At 38.6% G+C, this 17,788-nt stretch overlaps 1 protein-coding gene across 7 annotated transcripts in view; it reads left to right on the top strand.

Annotated features, from left to right (window-relative positions):
- B3GALT1 (beta-1,3-galactosyltransferase 1) overlaps positions 1 to 17,788 on the top strand; it is a 391,634-nt gene that overhangs the window by 225,741 nt on the left and 148,105 nt on the right. For 6 of the 7 annotated variants that reach the window (XM_067471829.1, XM_067471826.1, XM_060778419.2 and 3 more), the window contains one exon: positions 13,880 to 13,973. The exons of the other annotated variant lie outside the window; for it this stretch is intronic. The gene's annotated coding sequence lies outside the window, so the exon portion shown is untranslated. The remainder of the gene's footprint in view (positions 1 to 13,879; positions 13,974 to 17,788) is intronic. 7 annotated transcript variants of the gene reach the window in all.

The following is a 17,788-nucleotide window of genomic DNA, read 5'->3' as shown; positions in this document are numbered from 1 at the left end:
TCCCAAAATAATGTGAGGGGCAGGTCCCCACTGCACAGAACTTGCAATGTAACTTTCCATACCATAGGCAGAATTCTCTGAACATTAAATATAATGATGACAATGCAACATATTTTACAGATATGCATTTCATGTAAAACAGATACAATGTTATATTCTCTTAAACTCCCACCCTCACACATTTGGAAGCACTGCAGCTTATATATGTATATTGGGGTTTGCTTTTTTTTCCTGGATATCCTTCTTATGAAATACAGTTTTGGTTCCAGGACCCCTGTGGATATCAAAATCCAAGGAGTGCTCAAGACGCATTATATGCAATAGCATAGTAAGATGGTATTCCTTATATAAAATTACAAAATCAAGGTTTACTTTTTTATTTTTTTAAAATCAAGCCATAGATGCAGAATGTATGGATATGGAGGCTGACTGTATTACTTTTCAAATCCATCTGAACTGTTTTTCCTCTATAGCCATTAAATATATAGTATGCAAAAATATGCTTTTGGAAATTCTAAAGACGAAACGTAAAAAATAGCTCCAGCGAATCTATATATATATATCTTAATCCAATGAGTCTCAGGCTACTGCGTGATATACAGCCTTACTACTGAGACATGAAGAGAAGTAAATAGACTATTAGATCATGCACTCCCTTTCCTGGCAAAATTATTCCTTAAAGATCTTTCCACCAGACATTGGAACTGAAAAAGCCACATTTCAATACTGATGATACAACATTCGAGAAGGGCGAGATCCCAAAAAGAACATGTGGGTTTATTGAAGTCTTCCTGAAGAACAAAGCAATTGAAATGGAGGAACAATCTTTTTATTTATTTATTTACAATAACCATCTTGTTTTCCCACTAAAAAGCTGCTCAAGGCAATCACAATAATACCACATTAAAAGTAAGAGCTTGATTAAAATGTAATGTAAAATGAATTAAGAGCACAGCTGAAATGCACCACAGGAGCAGACAGAACCAGCAGCCAAAGATCTTACCAAATGCCTTCAAGCATAAGACAAATAAGACAATACATTTCTGAAGACATATGGAATGTGTTTTTTTTTCCTATCTCAGAGAATTGGAGGTGGCATAAAAGGAAGAAAAATGGCTGCTAGTGGTGTCAATGATAGTCAGTGAGATGGTTTACAAGTGAAAGTGCCAGGGAACCTTGAATGGCAATGAAGAGCTGCCCATGTCTAATGACATTAAGGCAGGAGATGAATTAGTCAATCTCATGGCAGCAAAGACATGCAGACCAGAAGCCAAGAGTTGTGGAGTGGTAAGTGCCTTGGGCAGCTTCTGCTTTTGTGGCAGCCTTCTGTTTCTTCATAACATAAATGGTGTACTCCTTCCCTTCTGACTATCATGAACTACCTCACTTGTCACTGCTCCATGGTTTGCAGAGTCATACAATGTTTGCCTCGAAATAGATCTTGCATATTTTATACTATTTTCCTAAATGCAATGGAGAGTCCAAATGAATACTTACCTTCTGAAAGAGAAGGGTGTTGTATTGGTTTCACATTTTTCAGTTAATCTGATCTGAATTGGAGGAAGCTCCACATCATTAAATTTGTTTTCACTTGACAAGATATTCTTGATTGGATTCGCGATCATAACAGCTCTCTCATGTGATTCGCTGTTACTACAGTTTTGCAAAGAATGGGTATAATCAGAAAGCTCAAGGCTACATGATGGCTTCATAGTGGGATTTTGGGATCTGATACTTGAACCAAATTTAGCTCTCTTATAACTGGATCATACTGGCATGTGTGTCTGTCTCTGGTAGAGACATGCCCATCTGCTAGTCTCAAATGTGCTGTCTCCCAGATTCTGCTTAGCTTGCATGGGAAATTAAGGCACTGGTGCAATAACCACAGTTACCCATGCAAACAAAGTGGTACTAAAAATTCTACAACAGTTAGTTTTATCTCATATGAAGCAAGAAATGTTAGGTGACTAAATGAGTTTTGGAGAGAAAGTGGCAGTAGGGATCATATTGCAAACATGTATTGGATATTGGATCGCACTGAATAATTTCAAAAGACAATCAGCTTGCACTTTATAGATTATTGCAAAGCCTTTGATTATATATATATTATGAAAAACTATGGATTACTCTTAAAGAAATTGGTGTCCCACAACATTTGATTGTATTGATAAACAACCTATATACAAGACAAGAGGCTACGGTCAAGACTTGATATGGAGAAATGTTTACCAATTCGCAGAGAGTTAGGCAACACTACACTTTATCATCCTATCTGTTTAACTGGCATGATGAAAATATATATAAAGCATGATTCGATTTAGATGAAAGAGGCATGAAAATTGGAGGAAGGAACTTCAAAAACTTAAGATATGCAGATGACACCATACTACTAGAATACAATAGCAAAAACTGAGACCTATTCCTAAACAAAGTCAAGTAAGAAAATGCAAATACAGATTGCATTCAAGAAAACAAACATAATGGTTGCATATTATTTTCATTAACTAGTAGATGCTGAAGACGCTAAATAGTTCAAAATCTTACATACCTTAGAATCATAGAATAATAGAGTTGGAAAAGACCACATGGCCCATTTAGTCCAACCCCCACCATGCAGTAAAAGCACAATCAAAGTACTCTTGACAGATGGCCATCCAGCCTCTGTTTAAAAGCATTCAAAGAAAGACCTTGGCTCAGTTCTTAAAAAGAATGCAGACTGCAGTTAAGAAATCAGAAGACTTGAAAGTGCAGCTTTGCAGGAATTGGACGAGATTCTGAAATGTCAAGATACTCAATGAATACTCATTGATGGGTGTGAATGTCAATTAATATTAAAGTTAGGATGTTACTATTGTGATTGAGAAGAATTTTATGGATTCTAGGAACTGCCATAAAGACAAATAAACTGAGAATACATGACTCACTAGAAAAGACACTAATCCTTGGTAATAAAAAACAGGGAAAGAAGATGACCACATTCCAGATGGATAGGTTCAATCAAGGAAGCCTGGGTCTGCAAGCCATGGATGAGCTGTTGAGGACAGAGTGACTTGGAGACATCTTGCTTACAGGGTTATCATAAGTCAAAGTTGATTTGATGGTTGTTAACAACAACAATATGTAAATTGCCAGTAATACCCACCTGCTCTTGCAATCACTCATTTATGCTTCTGCAACAATTGACTTTCAGACACCTCTAACCTAACAGTTTCAAAAGGGGTTGGAGCGCTGTTGCCAGCCCCCCCCTCCCCCCCCCCCCACACACATACCAGTTAAACAAATAGAATGATAAAGTGCAGCCTTGCCTAACCTCCTTGCTAATAGGAAACACAAGCAAAAATACCTTCATTGTATATATATATATATATTTATATCTAGGCCAATATCTGGCTGCACTACAGCAGTGACACATCTCTTGTACAATAGCACAATGGATTTGCTTATGATTCAACAAAGGATTTGCTAGAGTTATAAAACAACTTGTCCTTCATCTCTTTCATCATTTCCACTGCCACACAATTTAAAGATGATCTCCATTTTGCCGAAGTGCCTGCCATTCCTTTCAATAATGTTAATATTCAGGATAGGAACATAAATAACAAACATTTATGGCTTATATGAATATTACTGGAAATGGCCTGTAATTACAATAGGCCTGTCTGAGTCCTTTTCTTAAGGACTGGACAATCCCAGTTTATCAGGTAATGACTTTCTATCATGTCAAAGGATTTACTTTCCTCAAGGGACAAATTGTGTTCTACAAAGTCATGAGAGTTACACAGAGAGAGAATCCCAACTATGAATCATGAAATCTGCTTTTCCATTACTCTTATGAAGAAACCTTCCCTTAATTTCAGATAGTTTCCACTAGTTAAGAAATCAACACCCTTTTCTTATTTCAAAGTTCATGTTCCATTTCTTGGCTTTTGTTTTCTTTCCCCCTGCTGCAATAGAAAATCCCATCATTGCTTCTGAAAGGCCACAGAATATCACTGACATAAAGAAAATGGATGAATTAACCTTTCAAGCTGAATTAACAGCACTGCCACAATTCTAACCCGAACAACCCTTTAATGGTTCCAATTGCTCAGTCAGCACCACTTCTTTTATGTTAGTGTTTTTTTAATTATTATTTGAACAAGGATCAAACACATTTCTAGTGCCAATTTGTCAATTTATAAAAATAATAGTTGTCCTTGGAAGGCTAGTTTGTACAGAGCAATTGAACTCATTTGCCATGACATAAAGGAAATAGACAATAATGTAAGGGATATAACAACATGAAAGAATCATTAATTACATCCTCAGTGAGTTGTGCTTCCTGGGAGGAATAAGAAAGTGGTTAAGAGAGCCCCGACCATTGCTTCTGGTCTGAGAAGAGAAAGACCACAGCCTGTGATCTTGGAAATGCTTATACAGTGGGTCCTTGATATCTGCTGGGGTTTGGTCCAGGACCCTCAGTAGATATCAACATTTGTGGATGCTCAAGTATCACAATGTTGTAGTAAATCAGTGCTGCTTATATGTAATGACAAAATCAAGATTTGCTTTTTAGCTATTTTTAAAAAATATTTTCAAGCTATATCCTTTCTTCTCTCAAGGAAGGTTGATTTGCTTTGACATACGATGGGCAACTACATGGAAGCCAGGGCTCCTTCATGTCTCTGACCACTACAAAGGCTACAGGCTCCCACACCTCTCATACACACCAAGCCCAAATATCTCCATATTCTTCCTTAACTACTCAAAATGGGACGGTAAAGTTGTGGGGAAATATTTCTACTTGTTTTCATAAGCTTGATGGGTTTTCTGTTTCGTTTTAGGGCAAAAAATGGACAAATAATGGTGGAGGGCATTGAGCTTCCAAAAATGATGTCCAGGGGCCACATGTGAGGGCCAGGCTTTAGGACAGCAGATTAAACCACCAGCTGCAATTTATCTTGTCAGTCGAAGGCTGACAATTCATTGACCGAATCAGGGTGAGCTCCTGACCTTTAGCCCAACTTTCGCCAATCTAGTGGAATCAAAAGGAAAATGTAAGGATAAATTAATAAAGCAGGGAGGTATTAAGGTACCCATAAAGTAAATGCCAGGAAATACCGGCCATACAATAAAGAAGTTACGAACAAAGTTTTTTGGCAGGTAGATGAAGCGACAGCAACCCCCCCCCCCCCCAATGGTTGGAACTGAGCACAAGCCTCCATGAAGCCAAAGCTGAGAAAGCTTTTATACCTCTATCTATGTTTCAAATTGTCTATCTTGTCAGTATAAAATAACATTGAATTTTTGCCGCATATGTATGTCCTGTATTTATTTATTTATCGTATCAAAAGCAAACCAAGGGTAGTCACTTCTGGTTGCTTCTGGTGTGAGAGAATCCGCCTTCTACAAAGACGTTGCCCAGGGGATGCCCAGATGTGTTGCAGTCCTGCGGGGAGGCTTCCCTCATGTCCCCCTGTATCTTCTGTGATCCACCCTGAGTCTGTTTTGGGATGAGAGAGGTGGAATATAAATATTATAAATAAATAAATAAATAAATAAATAAATAAATAAATAAATGTGGTCTGAGAGCTGCAGTTTGCCCAGCCCTGCTTTCACAGTTCATGCACCCTGTCAGAAAGTGGAAAGCATTCAACATTCTGTTCATGGTACCTTAATAATGTTACAGAAAGCATATGAACTGAAGCTATCAGGGGAAAAGTAAAAATTTGTTTCATATTACTAAATCGTATGCAGATAGGGCTGGAATATTTCCTTCCACGGGGAGATAAGAGACATTCCTGTGTCTGTGAAATTCAAACCATCCATTGCAAAGTCCCCTGATATAAAAGCAACATTATTTATTTCCCCTTTCTTTGCTATTTTTTTCTGAACTCTGAATACTCTCAGCAAGAATGATACAAGCCTTTCATTTTCCCCAAAGTGATAAGTTTTGAATTTCTACTATTTTCTGCTTTGCTATTCAAGAAAAGCTGTGCCTTTAACAAGTATATGGCAGGCAGACACTCAATAAAAGCATCTTGCCTTAAGGCGGGGAGGGGGGAGGGAGGAGGAAGGTTGCCCCTAATGAATTAATTCCAGACAGGCAAGTGCCAGGCTGATGCAGCAGCAATGGAAGAAGAGCAAAAGGAGGGAGGTGAGAATAACTTAGAAATGAAACATTCTCAAGGTATTCCCCAAAAGATTATAGTCAGCCCTCCACATTTGCAGGACAGAGTTTTGTGGATTTGCTTAAAATGTTCACCTTAGGAATCTGTAGGTCCTTCATTTTAACTCTAAAGCTGACCTCTGCCAGAAGTTGACCATACGGTCACTCTGGAGGACCTAAAGCTGTGGTCTACTTCTGGTAGAGGTAGACCATAGAGCTGTGCTTAAAAAAACTTAGAGATTTTTAAGAATGTAGACTCTTGTATGAAATAAAATATTCATGATTTTCCTATTACATAGGGGTTCTATACCCATAGGGGGCAGTGAATGTGGATGGATAACTGCATTGTGTTTAATAATAGAGAATTTCCCAATGTGTCATTACCTCTAAAAATGTATTGATTTCCATGTTCAGATAATTCCTGAAACGTTATAGAAACTACGTGAACTTTGCTTAGTGGTTCCCAATCTTTGGTGTTTAGGATTCGTATGATCTAACAAGTGTTTGCTATAAAACAGCTGATATAAGTCTGTTTTTAGAGAGAAAAAGTGGGATATAAAGGATAATAGGATGAGGAAGAGAGAGGAGAGGAGGAAGAAGAAGAAGAAGATACATGATTGTCTACATCAAAGCTTCCCAAAGCTTTCACATTGGTGACACACTTTTTAGACATGCATCCTTTACTGACACAGTAACTCAGTTTTACTAGCAAAATTGAGGTTAAACCTTATAAGATTTTCATTCTCTCTCTCTCTCTCTCTCTCTCTCTATATATATATATATATATCTCTGTGTGTGTGTTTCATATAATATTTACTGTGTAAACAAGGCTTGGAAATTGTTTTTCTTTACATTTCTTAATCACTACAGTTTATTCTTATGTAATTTCTTCCATAGCCACTCCATGAGGTTAATCACAAACATAATTTTCAACAGATTTTGAAGTTCAACAGATTTCAACAATCTTGGATTATAATACTGGATTATGTGATTTTAATAATTTTAATGTTGAAATGTGTTAGCAGTTGTTTTTATGTGTGCCACTCCTTCACGGTGAGAAGGACAGGATATAAATATGGCAAATAAATAAATACATTTTATTTTCATAATTAGAAACTTGCCAACTTCAGTGGTAATTATTGCAAATCAAGCGATAAATTGTGCAAATGATAAAAGTTATAACAGTACCTACAGCTGAACAGCAACAGTACTCCACTTTTGTAATGATTAAACATCTCGGGCAGGGGGAGATTAAAGAGAGACTAGATTGTGCATTCCTGCCTCGCTGAAGGGGCTGGACTAGATGCCCTTTGGGAGGCCTTTTCCAGTGGAGTCTTCTTCTCTGGGGTTTTTTGAATTGAGGCTGGATGGCTGTCTGTGGGGGAACTTTGGCAGTCTTCTTGTCTGGCTGAAGGAGGTTTCACTAGACGTCTTTTGGGGCTCTCTTCTAATTATGTGTTTCCCTTCCCATCACGGTCCATTCCCCGATCCCCTACTTGGCCTCATCCTCCTCCATGTTTTCTTCACCATCACCCCCCCCCCCCAAAGGCTGGGGCCACTGTTTGGGTCATGGGGGGAGGGCAAGGCAGAGAACCAAGGACAACAAGATGTAGGATGGCGATCCTCGGGCTTGAGTTCAGTGCTGCTTGAGTGGCTACCACTACTGTTGCTCCTGCAGCTGCTGCCTCCTCCTCCTCCTGGTTCAGCCAGCCCCCTCCTTCTAAGGGGCTGCCATACAACCTGTTGGGGGAGGGGGGAGGGGGGCATTTTTCATGCAACACACTTGCAGGCTACAGGCAGCACACTAATGTGTCCTGACCCAGTTTGAAAAGCTCTGATCTACATGTTAAAGTATTCTGTATGGATGTAGGGTTGCAAACAACTGTTACAGGAAGGATGCCTGTCCTTTTCACCCATATCTGTCTGCTAGTTCCACAGATAGCCATATGAATATAGCTTCAGTAAAATTTTAGGCCAGATTCCTTTAGATTCTGTTTAAGGGTCTTGGTGCTTATACTAGGAGATCTTCAAGGCCTCTACCTAAACAGAAGATCGGGAGGGAAATGGCAGCAGCAACAGTGGTGAGCATGCCTTCTACCAGGTAAGAAAACACTATATAGAACAGTGGTTCTCAACCTGGGGTCCCCAGATGTTTTTAGCCTACAACTCCCAGAAATCCTAACAGCTGGTAAACTAGCTGGTATTTCTGGGAGTTGTAGGCCAAAAACATCTGAGGACCCCAGGTTGAGAACCACTGATATAGAACCATATATTTCTTCAGTGCCTGGTGTTGAAAAGACATGAATTATTTCCCTTCCACACTTCCAATAGGAACTTTGATCCAGGCACCACTCAGAACCAAAAAACGAAGAAATGGGTGGTTCTTGATAAAGGTGGCTTTGAGCAAGAAGTATATGCCAGTCGGCTCTTCTGTTCTATCAGAATCAAATAGAGCAGAAGGCTCTCTTACTTTCTACTTAAAAAGTCACAAAGTTCATTATTCGACAGTAATTGGTAACCCATTGCTCCAAAAAAGTAGTCACAGTTATAGTCGAATGTTTCCTTTCCTTGCAATTTCTCAAAAGTATCTAAAATAGTTTCTTCCGGTTACCTTTCTTCAAAAAATCTGAATGCTAGAAGAAGCTGGCTATGGTATGAAATACAGAAACAGAGCAGGGGGCAGTAGCATGAGACATAGCATAAGCAAGCATTTGAACCATAGGATGGAACATAGTTGTAAAAAAAAAAAACCTAAAAGGAGGGACATTATCCCTTGTCAAATGTCATTTGGAATGCTATAAATGTTATGTTATAGCCTAGTTTAAAAGTTTTAAACCCTTACTTGCCTCATTCTTCTGTACAAGAATTAGAAGTTACATATCTCCAAAATGATGACATATTTAGTGTATGCAAAAGGATTTTGTAGCACCTTGGAGACTGAGAGAGCAAAATTGGTGGCATAAACTTTTATAGACTACTTCCTCAGATACAAAGTATTTACTATGAGTCTCGAGAGTTTTTAAATTTTTGGAAATTGCATAAGTGGGGAAAAATCCACAGTTGAAATATGAAAGATGCCACCTTGTCAGATTTTTTTTAAAGCATTAGGTGATTCGATGAGTTGTTTGCCTCATTTTGATCTGTCACCCAATCCTTCTGTGCTTTCAGTATCCATGTATACTCCTTTCCCCCAAACAGGAAAACACCATTTTATTTGAAGACATTTTGCAGAAATTGCCAAAAGTGCCACAAAAAAAGAAGAAAACATTAATTGTCTTATTTTTGTGCAGAAGGCATGAAGAGATTGAATGAACACTTCACAACCTTGTCAGTGTCTCAGAACAGCCTGCCTCATTAAAGGACAAATGATTTAATAAGATTTCTTTACACTCCTATCAGTTATTGAGGAAAACATATGATTATAACTATACTTTCAAGCTCTGGTGATCCTGAATGTTAAGATTATAAAACATCTGTGTGTGGGGGCGGGGGGGGGGGGCACAACGATTCAAAGCAAACATATTTCCCGAAGTATTTTCGCCCTCCTGTGAAGCTACAACAAGCAAATGTTAATTTGTGGCTTGGTCTGGGTTTTTTTCTGGATGGTTATTCCTGTTTAATTGATGGTATAGGGCATGTAAACACTATAAGTATGTTTAATCTCCAGCAGTGTCATATTGTTCTCCTAGCAATGTGCGGTATAGGGCATTTCATACAAACTACATGTTTTACACTCTAGATTTAAGAACTGAGTAGAGTTAGTCCAAATAAGGGGTGTCAAATTCATTTTCATGGTGGGCCACATTAGTCTTATGGTTGCCTTCAAAGGGCCATTTAACCCATGAATGGGGAATCTATGGATACATAGGGACAACTATAATTCTTTTACATAGTGGTTGGTGCTCTTTAATTTTTACCCAATTTGGGCTCCCAGATGTTAGTGCAGACAAGTCCCATGACTTTTAATTATCTGCAGATTAGGGATAATGGGAATTGCAACCCAACACACTTGTGGCTCTGAGGTTGGGGAAATAATAAAAAACATTGTAACATCAGACATCATATCCACAAGGCTTGTATCTAAATTCAAACCCCACTATCTTGACTAAACAGAACAAACATCAGCCTTCCAGATGTTACTGTATCAGCTCTAGACATGATGTCTAAGGATGGGGAATACAGGAGATGTAGACCAGCATCTGGAGAGCCACATAAAATGGCATGTTTGCAAGGCTTTGGCCTAAAGGCCTTGAGTTTGACACATGTGGTCTAAATGTATGGTTTTCATACCAGAAAGATCTATGACCTAAGCAGATTGATACAGGATTTATTTTTGTACTATTAGCCCTAACTTCATGGTGATGAAGGAGAATAACTCCAGTTTGGAGTGGATGATGATGATGATGATGATGATGATGATGATGATGATGATGATAAATTTATTCCCCACTTCAAGCTAAGTGTGATACATCGTTAAAACAAGAGATAAAGCACTATTAAAATACATACAATCTTGTATTTTAAGAATGGGGGGGGGGGGAGGGAGATTACCCTTATTTCTTGCCACTGTGCTTTCCAGAGGCATCTTGCTGACCACATGGTGAAAATTAGGCTGGGCAGGATAGACCTTTGGTCTAATCCAGGGTATCCACACATAAAACACACTAATATTAATGATAGTTGATAAGTTTTTAAAAAAGTCCTTGTATAACTTTCGTGATAAGCAAAAACCAAATCTTCACATAATTATGCACCACCCCATTCGAAGGATCTTTTAAAGTAATTGAACAGGTCTTCTGTCCAAACAGTTTGCAATTATAATGCAAATTATGGATAAAACTAAAGTATTTGTGAATATAATATACACGCATTATTCCATTCCATCTGTTGTCATCTACAAAGTTTGCGCTTGAGATCAGTGCAATCGAGTAACAAACTCAGCCAAAAAATCTTGCCATGTTTTAAATTAAGGTTATTATTTTGTGTTGAGCTGCATTCATAGCTGTCCTGTGCTACATGTGACCCACAGGTTGGTCAAGCATGGTCTAATCCATTGCAATCCCTATTACGTTTCTTCTTAAGAGCTTTCTGGATGTACGGTTTGCTTCTCCTTCACAACATCCAAAATCAGCAGCCTAAAACAACTACCAGAATATACCAGAAATGGAATATTCCAGGCTATGCTTCATTTTTTCCTTGTCCCGGGATTGGTTAAGAAGTGAATTGCCCCATCGATGTTGTTTCCAGCCTGTAGAGCACTGGTGTCAAACGTGTGGCCCTCCAGATGTTTCAGACACCAACTCCCAGAAGCCTTTGCCAGGTTGCACAATGGCCAGGGCTTTTGGGAACTGCCACCCAAAACACCTGGAGGCAGGCCCGTAGCCAGGATTTCGTTTCGGGGGGGGGGGGGCTAAAAAATTTTTCAGGGGGGGTTTCGGGGGGGCTGAGTTTCGGGGGGGGGGCTGAATCTGAGTGAAAGAGGGTCTACCCTAGCAAACCTTTTGTATCATTACCCCAATACCCCCATGCATATGGGATATATTGAGTATGGTGATCAGATCATGATATGAATAAACATAACAGTTTAAATAATGCACCAATAAGGCCTTTTTGCGAACCACCATGAAAATTTCGGGGGGGCTGAAGCCCCCCGAGCCCCCCCCCCTGGCTACATGCCTGCCTGGAGGGCCACAAGTTTTACACCACTGCTGTTTAGCTTGTTTCAGCACACAGCGTTCTAAATAATATGCAGGGCGGGAGTAACTAATTTGAGCTTGGTAGAAGTCAGGAAAGGGCAACTATTGAAATGTAAATCTTTTCATTGTAACCCAACTGGTTTCCAGGCTGTTTGCTGATCTGGCTGTCAAGAAAACCTATTTGATTAAAGAAAGAATGTGCCACGGGTGTGAATTCAATGCTGGAATTTGCATAGAGATACACACATTTTCACCCAAATGAGCCAAGATATGCCAGGGCATTTTTCCATCCTGACGTATACACTATTTGCCTCAAGGTCAATAGCAATAATAGAATACAGAGTGTCTGACATCTTGTTCAGCACATTATGAAACCCTTCCACTTTCATGTATACAAAGCTATCAGAGCAGAGAAATGCATATATAATATGCTTCTGTTTTAGAAACAATTCTATCCAAGTATAAATATAGCGAAGTTGCAACTTAATATGGCTTGGGTGAACATATCTTCTGAGAGGTTTATGAAACTAATTAAAGAACAGTTAATTTGGGGAGAAAAAAATCCTCCCTCGTTCCTGTAGCTCCTTTTTTTCTGCACACAGTTGGTAAATCATCTGTTGCAACATCCTTCAAAAGGGCTTCTATATCCTCTTTTCAATAAGCATAGATTGGTCTGTTCTGTGATAAATGCCTTTCAAAAGACTTCTGTAAATGTCTGTGATCTTTGTGGAATATCTAATCTCTGCAATGGTTCCGTGTTCCCTTTCATTCTTAATATGCATGAATCTTTGCACATCTACACATACCCTCCCTCTGTTAGAAATTGTGAAAAATTTATGTTGCTTTGATACTTGACAAAAATCTAAATTTTCATTTTGCAAAAAAATACAATATAATTATGTGCTAGCATGATTTTAATTTTGAAATTTATTTATTTATCGTATCAGAAGCGAACCAAGGGTACAGTTGTAAGGGTACAGTTGCAAGGTATTTAAAAAAAACACAAAGTTTTAAAACTTGGCATTGTATTAAATGTCCTTTGACCAGTAGTTGGCCACTTGGAGTGCCTCTGGTATTGCTATAAGGAGGTCCTCCATTGTGCATGTGGCAGGGCTCAGGTTGCATTGCAGTAGGCGGTCTGTGGTTTGCTCTTCTCCACACTCGCTTGTCATGGACTCCACTTTGTGGTCCTATTTCTTAAGGTTGGCTCTGCATCTCGTGGTCCCAGAGCACAGTCTGCCCAGGGGGGAGTCTCTCATTTGGTATCAGCCATGGCTTGAGGTTCTGGGTTTTAGCCTGCCACTTTTGGATTCTTGCTTGCTGAGGTGTTCCTGTAAGTATCTCTGTAGATGTTAGAAAACTATTTCTTGATTTGAGGCGTTGGCATGCTGGCTGATATCCAAACATGGGATGGGCTGGAAATGTCACTGTCTTGCTACTTCCTGGCAGATGTCAGATGGTGCAATGCCAGCTAAACAGTATAATTTCTCCAGTGGTGTAGGATATAGACATCCTGTGATAAGGCAGCATGTCTTATTAAAAGCCACCTCTACTGTTTTAGCGTGGTGAGATGTGTTCCACACTGAGTGTGCATACTCAGCAGCAGAGTAGCAAAGCACACAGGCAGATGTCTTCACTCTATCTGGTTGTGATCCCTAGGTTGTGCCAGTCAGCTTTCGTATGATATCGTTTCACCAGATGCAACCAGAAACAACTTTTGAAATTATCAGACACTTATGAAAATGTATAACTTCTCTTCTATATGCTGCTCTATAGTAACAATCAGAAACTTCATAATGACAGGAAATTTTCTGTGTAAGAAATATAGACTCAAGATATGTGAATTCTCCCTGTGTTTCCTATGCTGTTTTAGTGCATCAGTGCAGGTAAAGAAGCAAGAAATATTTGTCAATTCTTCCATTTGATTACACTGTGACTTTCTCCCCACGAATTGGATTCAAGACAATGTCTAATAAAATATACTTATAAAATAAAATGACAACAGATTGTAAATTTGAAATTCTGTTTCTTACAGATCAAATCTTGAGCAAGAACATCTATTAATCACAATCCAGATTTCAAGATGGCAGCAGCTGTGTCATGGAAAATTTAATGTGAAAACAAGTCAAGTAAGAAATGATTCTTGTTTTCTTTGCACCAACAGTAATGGAAATTCACATATTCTTAATTTTGTTTCTTACTGATTTCAAAGTTTTTTTAGGAGAGCAAGTTGCATGGTATGGTGTCCAGTTAATATTCTGGGAAGGCATAATTCAGCAGAAGGGGTTGGAAGTGATTTACCTGTAATTTGATTTCTCTTCACTCAAGCTGCAGCTCTCATTTCTTCCAAATTTTGTAAAAGCTGTTGGATGAAACATATCCAACCATTATATCTATTACCAACCTTCATATGAAAGCTGTTGGATGAAACATCCAGCCATCATAATCAGCCATTTAGAAGACAGATTGCTAGATTTGGTGTTCAAGGCAGTGTAGGAAAGGTAGCTAATCAGATGATCCCTGCCAATTTTGAGATGGGAAGATTTTTAAAATTAGGTTGTTTAGAAAAGTTTTAGTTTTTATGAGTGACTTCTGATGAGTCTTCTTTTATTCCATTCCTGAATGCAAGAATGTATGGTTTAAAAACAGTTTCTTATTGGATAAGATTAGAGAGTTTGTGTGTGTTTGTAATGATTTCTTATACTTTAGGGCTTTTTGCAAGGCTGATCTTTTACTGGTTCACATAGCATAACTGCTCTGTCTATGTAATTCTGTAGCTTGCTTGTCCCTTGCAGCTGTTAAACCCAATGGGGCCATTGCTATACTGGAGGGGAAGACAGGAAGGCAACTGAGCATACCCACTGAAGTTCATGATAGAAAAACTACACTGGGGGTGAAAAATAGCCCCCTCTGCCATGCTGCCTCATCATCACCACTATAAGAAAAGCTCTATGGAAAGTAGCAACTGCCAAGGAAGTTAAACAGAGCAGGAGATTATAGAGAATAACCCTTTGTGCACTGTTCAGAAAAGGGCACATATACTTAACATGCTTGAAGTAAAAGGATTCGGGCCAAAGACTTTTGCAGAAACAGCCCCCTCCCCAATAATCCTACAATTTTTTTCAGAATGGTTTTTCAGTGTGTCTAGAATCATAGAATAATACAGTTGGAAGACCTTGCATGGGCCATCCAGTCCAACTCCCTGCTAAGAAGCAGGAAAATTGCATTCAAAGCACCCCCGACAGATGGCCATCCAGCCTCTGTTTAAAAGCCTCCATAGAAGGAGCCTCCACCACACTCCGGGGCAGAGAGTTCCACTGCTGAACAGCTCTCACAGTCACGAAGTTCTTCCTAATGTTCAGGTGGAATCTCCTTTCCTGCAATTTGAAGCCATTGCACCGAGTCCTAGTTTCCAGGGCAGCAGAAAACAAGCCTGCAACTTCTTATGACATCCTTTCAGATATTCATACATGACTATCATGTCTCTTCTCAACCTTCTCTTCTGCAAGGCTAAACATATCCAGTTCTTTAAGATGCTCCTCATAAGAATTCATGGTCTCCAGACCTTTGATCGTTTAGTTGCCCTCCTCTGGACACCTTCCAGTTTGTCTTTTGAACTCTTTTTTTTCAGAATTGGGCACAATATTCCAAGTGAGGTCTAACCAAAGCAGGCTAGGGAGCCACCAAGACTTTCCCCAATCTAGACACTATACTCCTTTTGATGCAGCCCAACATCCCAGTGACTTTTTCAGCTGCTGCATCACACTGTTGGCTCGTGTTCAACTTGTTTTCACTAAGACTCCAAGATCTTTTTCACATGGACTGTTGTTGAGCCAGGCATCACCCATCCTATATGTTTTCATTTCACCTTTTATGCCTAAGTGTACTATCTTACACTTCTCTTTTTTGAAATTCATTTTGTTAGTTTGGGCCCATCTCTCTAAACTGTTATGGTCATTTTGAACTCTGATCCTGTCCTTTGGAATATTTGCCCTAATTTGGTGTCATCTTCAAACTTGATCAAACCCTCTAAACCTTCATCCCAGTCATTAACAAAGATGTTGAACAGCACTGGGCCCAGAACCGAACCCTGTGGCATCCCACTAGTCTAAGAAAATGAGTGAAGCTGAAAGATACTCTGCCATTTTTGTATTGTGTAACTAAACATTTGTTAAGAGCTTGAACTTCTTTGCTCCAATTTTGTAGCATGGTGATCAAATGCTTGTCTGTCAATTGAATCCCATCTTCATGTGTATCTTCAAACACTATATGAATGTCAGTTTGGAACTTGTGTCCATATGATGATGATTAAAGTTCTAAAATGTTTGAATGCACAGCTTTTGAATGCATATGCCTCAGTAACAGGATAATTACAATGTATGGAGAGGTAAGCAGACAGTATTTGTGTAAATCCCAAACAACATGAACTTCAATTTGATTTTTTAAAAAAAGACATTTCAATCATTGGCAAGCATACTCCACAGTGAACTTTACACATGAATAACTTTATAAATAATCTATTTCTCGCATTCCCTATCCTTTTATTATAACAAGCTCTGCTTAAAGAAACAATAATTTCCTCCGTATTTATTGTTTATCTGGCAAGTAAATTTGGCTCAATTTCACTATGCCATTTGTGATGATTTTTCTAAGCGAAGATGTCCATCTGTTTTCCACTCGCTATTAGGGAAATGGCATGTGTACCTCATGTTTCTGGCATGTTCAGAACAGCAATATGAAATGTGCTATTAATCATGGAAAATATCAGCAAGCGTTTGCCATATATCCTTTTATACATTTGCCAGCATTAGTGGCACAAATGCCTGTTATTAGTATCACCTAGCTGTGAACAAGACAGTTTGAATACATATCCTGAATAAATTACATTGTTATTTCCATTTGAATCCTTCTTTTATATTATTCAAACATATCAAAATGTATTATTAAGATAATAATAAAAGATGACAGTTAAAATATATATTTAAAATATGTGTCACAAATTAGTGAGACAGCATATTTGATTGATACACTTGACTGATGATTTTATGCTCTTGGGACATGTTTTCCTTTCAAAAATAGATGTGTAAACATTAAAACCATTTTGATGAATTTGAATAATGCAAATAGGACAATTCCTGTAAAAATCTATTTTAAAACAAGTTTAGATTAAAAAAAAGCTTTTGAATAATATAGTTTTGGATGCCTGCTGGAGTTTTAGCAGGGATGGTGCCATGATGCCTGACCCACCTTGGAAAGGAGTCCCACAACAAAGATGCTGGCAAAGAGAACGAACCTTGCCTCTTGTGCTCAGAAACCTAACTTCCTGGGATGGTGGAACACACAACAAGGCCTCTCTTGGTGTTCTCAAATTTTGAATAGATGTTTGTTGATAAAGTTTTTCAGATATCATGGCATCAAGGTAGTTAGGGCTTTGTGCCTCACCAATCTACAACTCTTAGGATTTCATAATGGTAGGTGGTTCAATGGTATCAAACTGCATTAATTCTATAATGCTGATATACCTAATTCTGATAGCATTGTGGCTAAATCAAAGATCTAGATCCCAGGTCCTAAAGGACTAGATCCTTCAGAAAAAATGTAAAACCTTAGTTTGCAAATTGTAATCCCAATCCCAGATTAGATTTTCTGCTGACCTACAGAATGTTTTTGTTGTCTAGACTGAGCCTGATTTTTTTCATTTACAACTAGGGAAGACTAGAAGGTACAATCAGCTCCCGATTCCTCTCTTTACTTAACTTAATGATGCTTCTCAATACTGCCATCTGATAAAGTCCTGAATGATCTATCTTAGATGTTTTACATCAGTGCTAAAAGGCATAGTGAATACTACTGGATCTTGAGACACTCAGTGAGCTAACAAATGCAAGGCTGTGGTTTTGCCCTAGCACCACCTTCTGATAATATACGAACTAAAAGGAGAGCC

The sequence above is a fragment of the Anolis sagrei genome, chromosome 1 (assembly GCF_037176765.1).
Source record: "Anolis sagrei isolate rAnoSag1 chromosome 1, rAnoSag1.mat, whole genome shotgun sequence".
Lineage (NCBI taxonomy): Eukaryota > Metazoa > Chordata > Lepidosauria > Squamata > Dactyloidae > Anolis > Anolis sagrei.
Note: the sequence above shows the minus strand (reverse complement) of the source record. Positions and strands in the feature narration are given on the sequence as shown.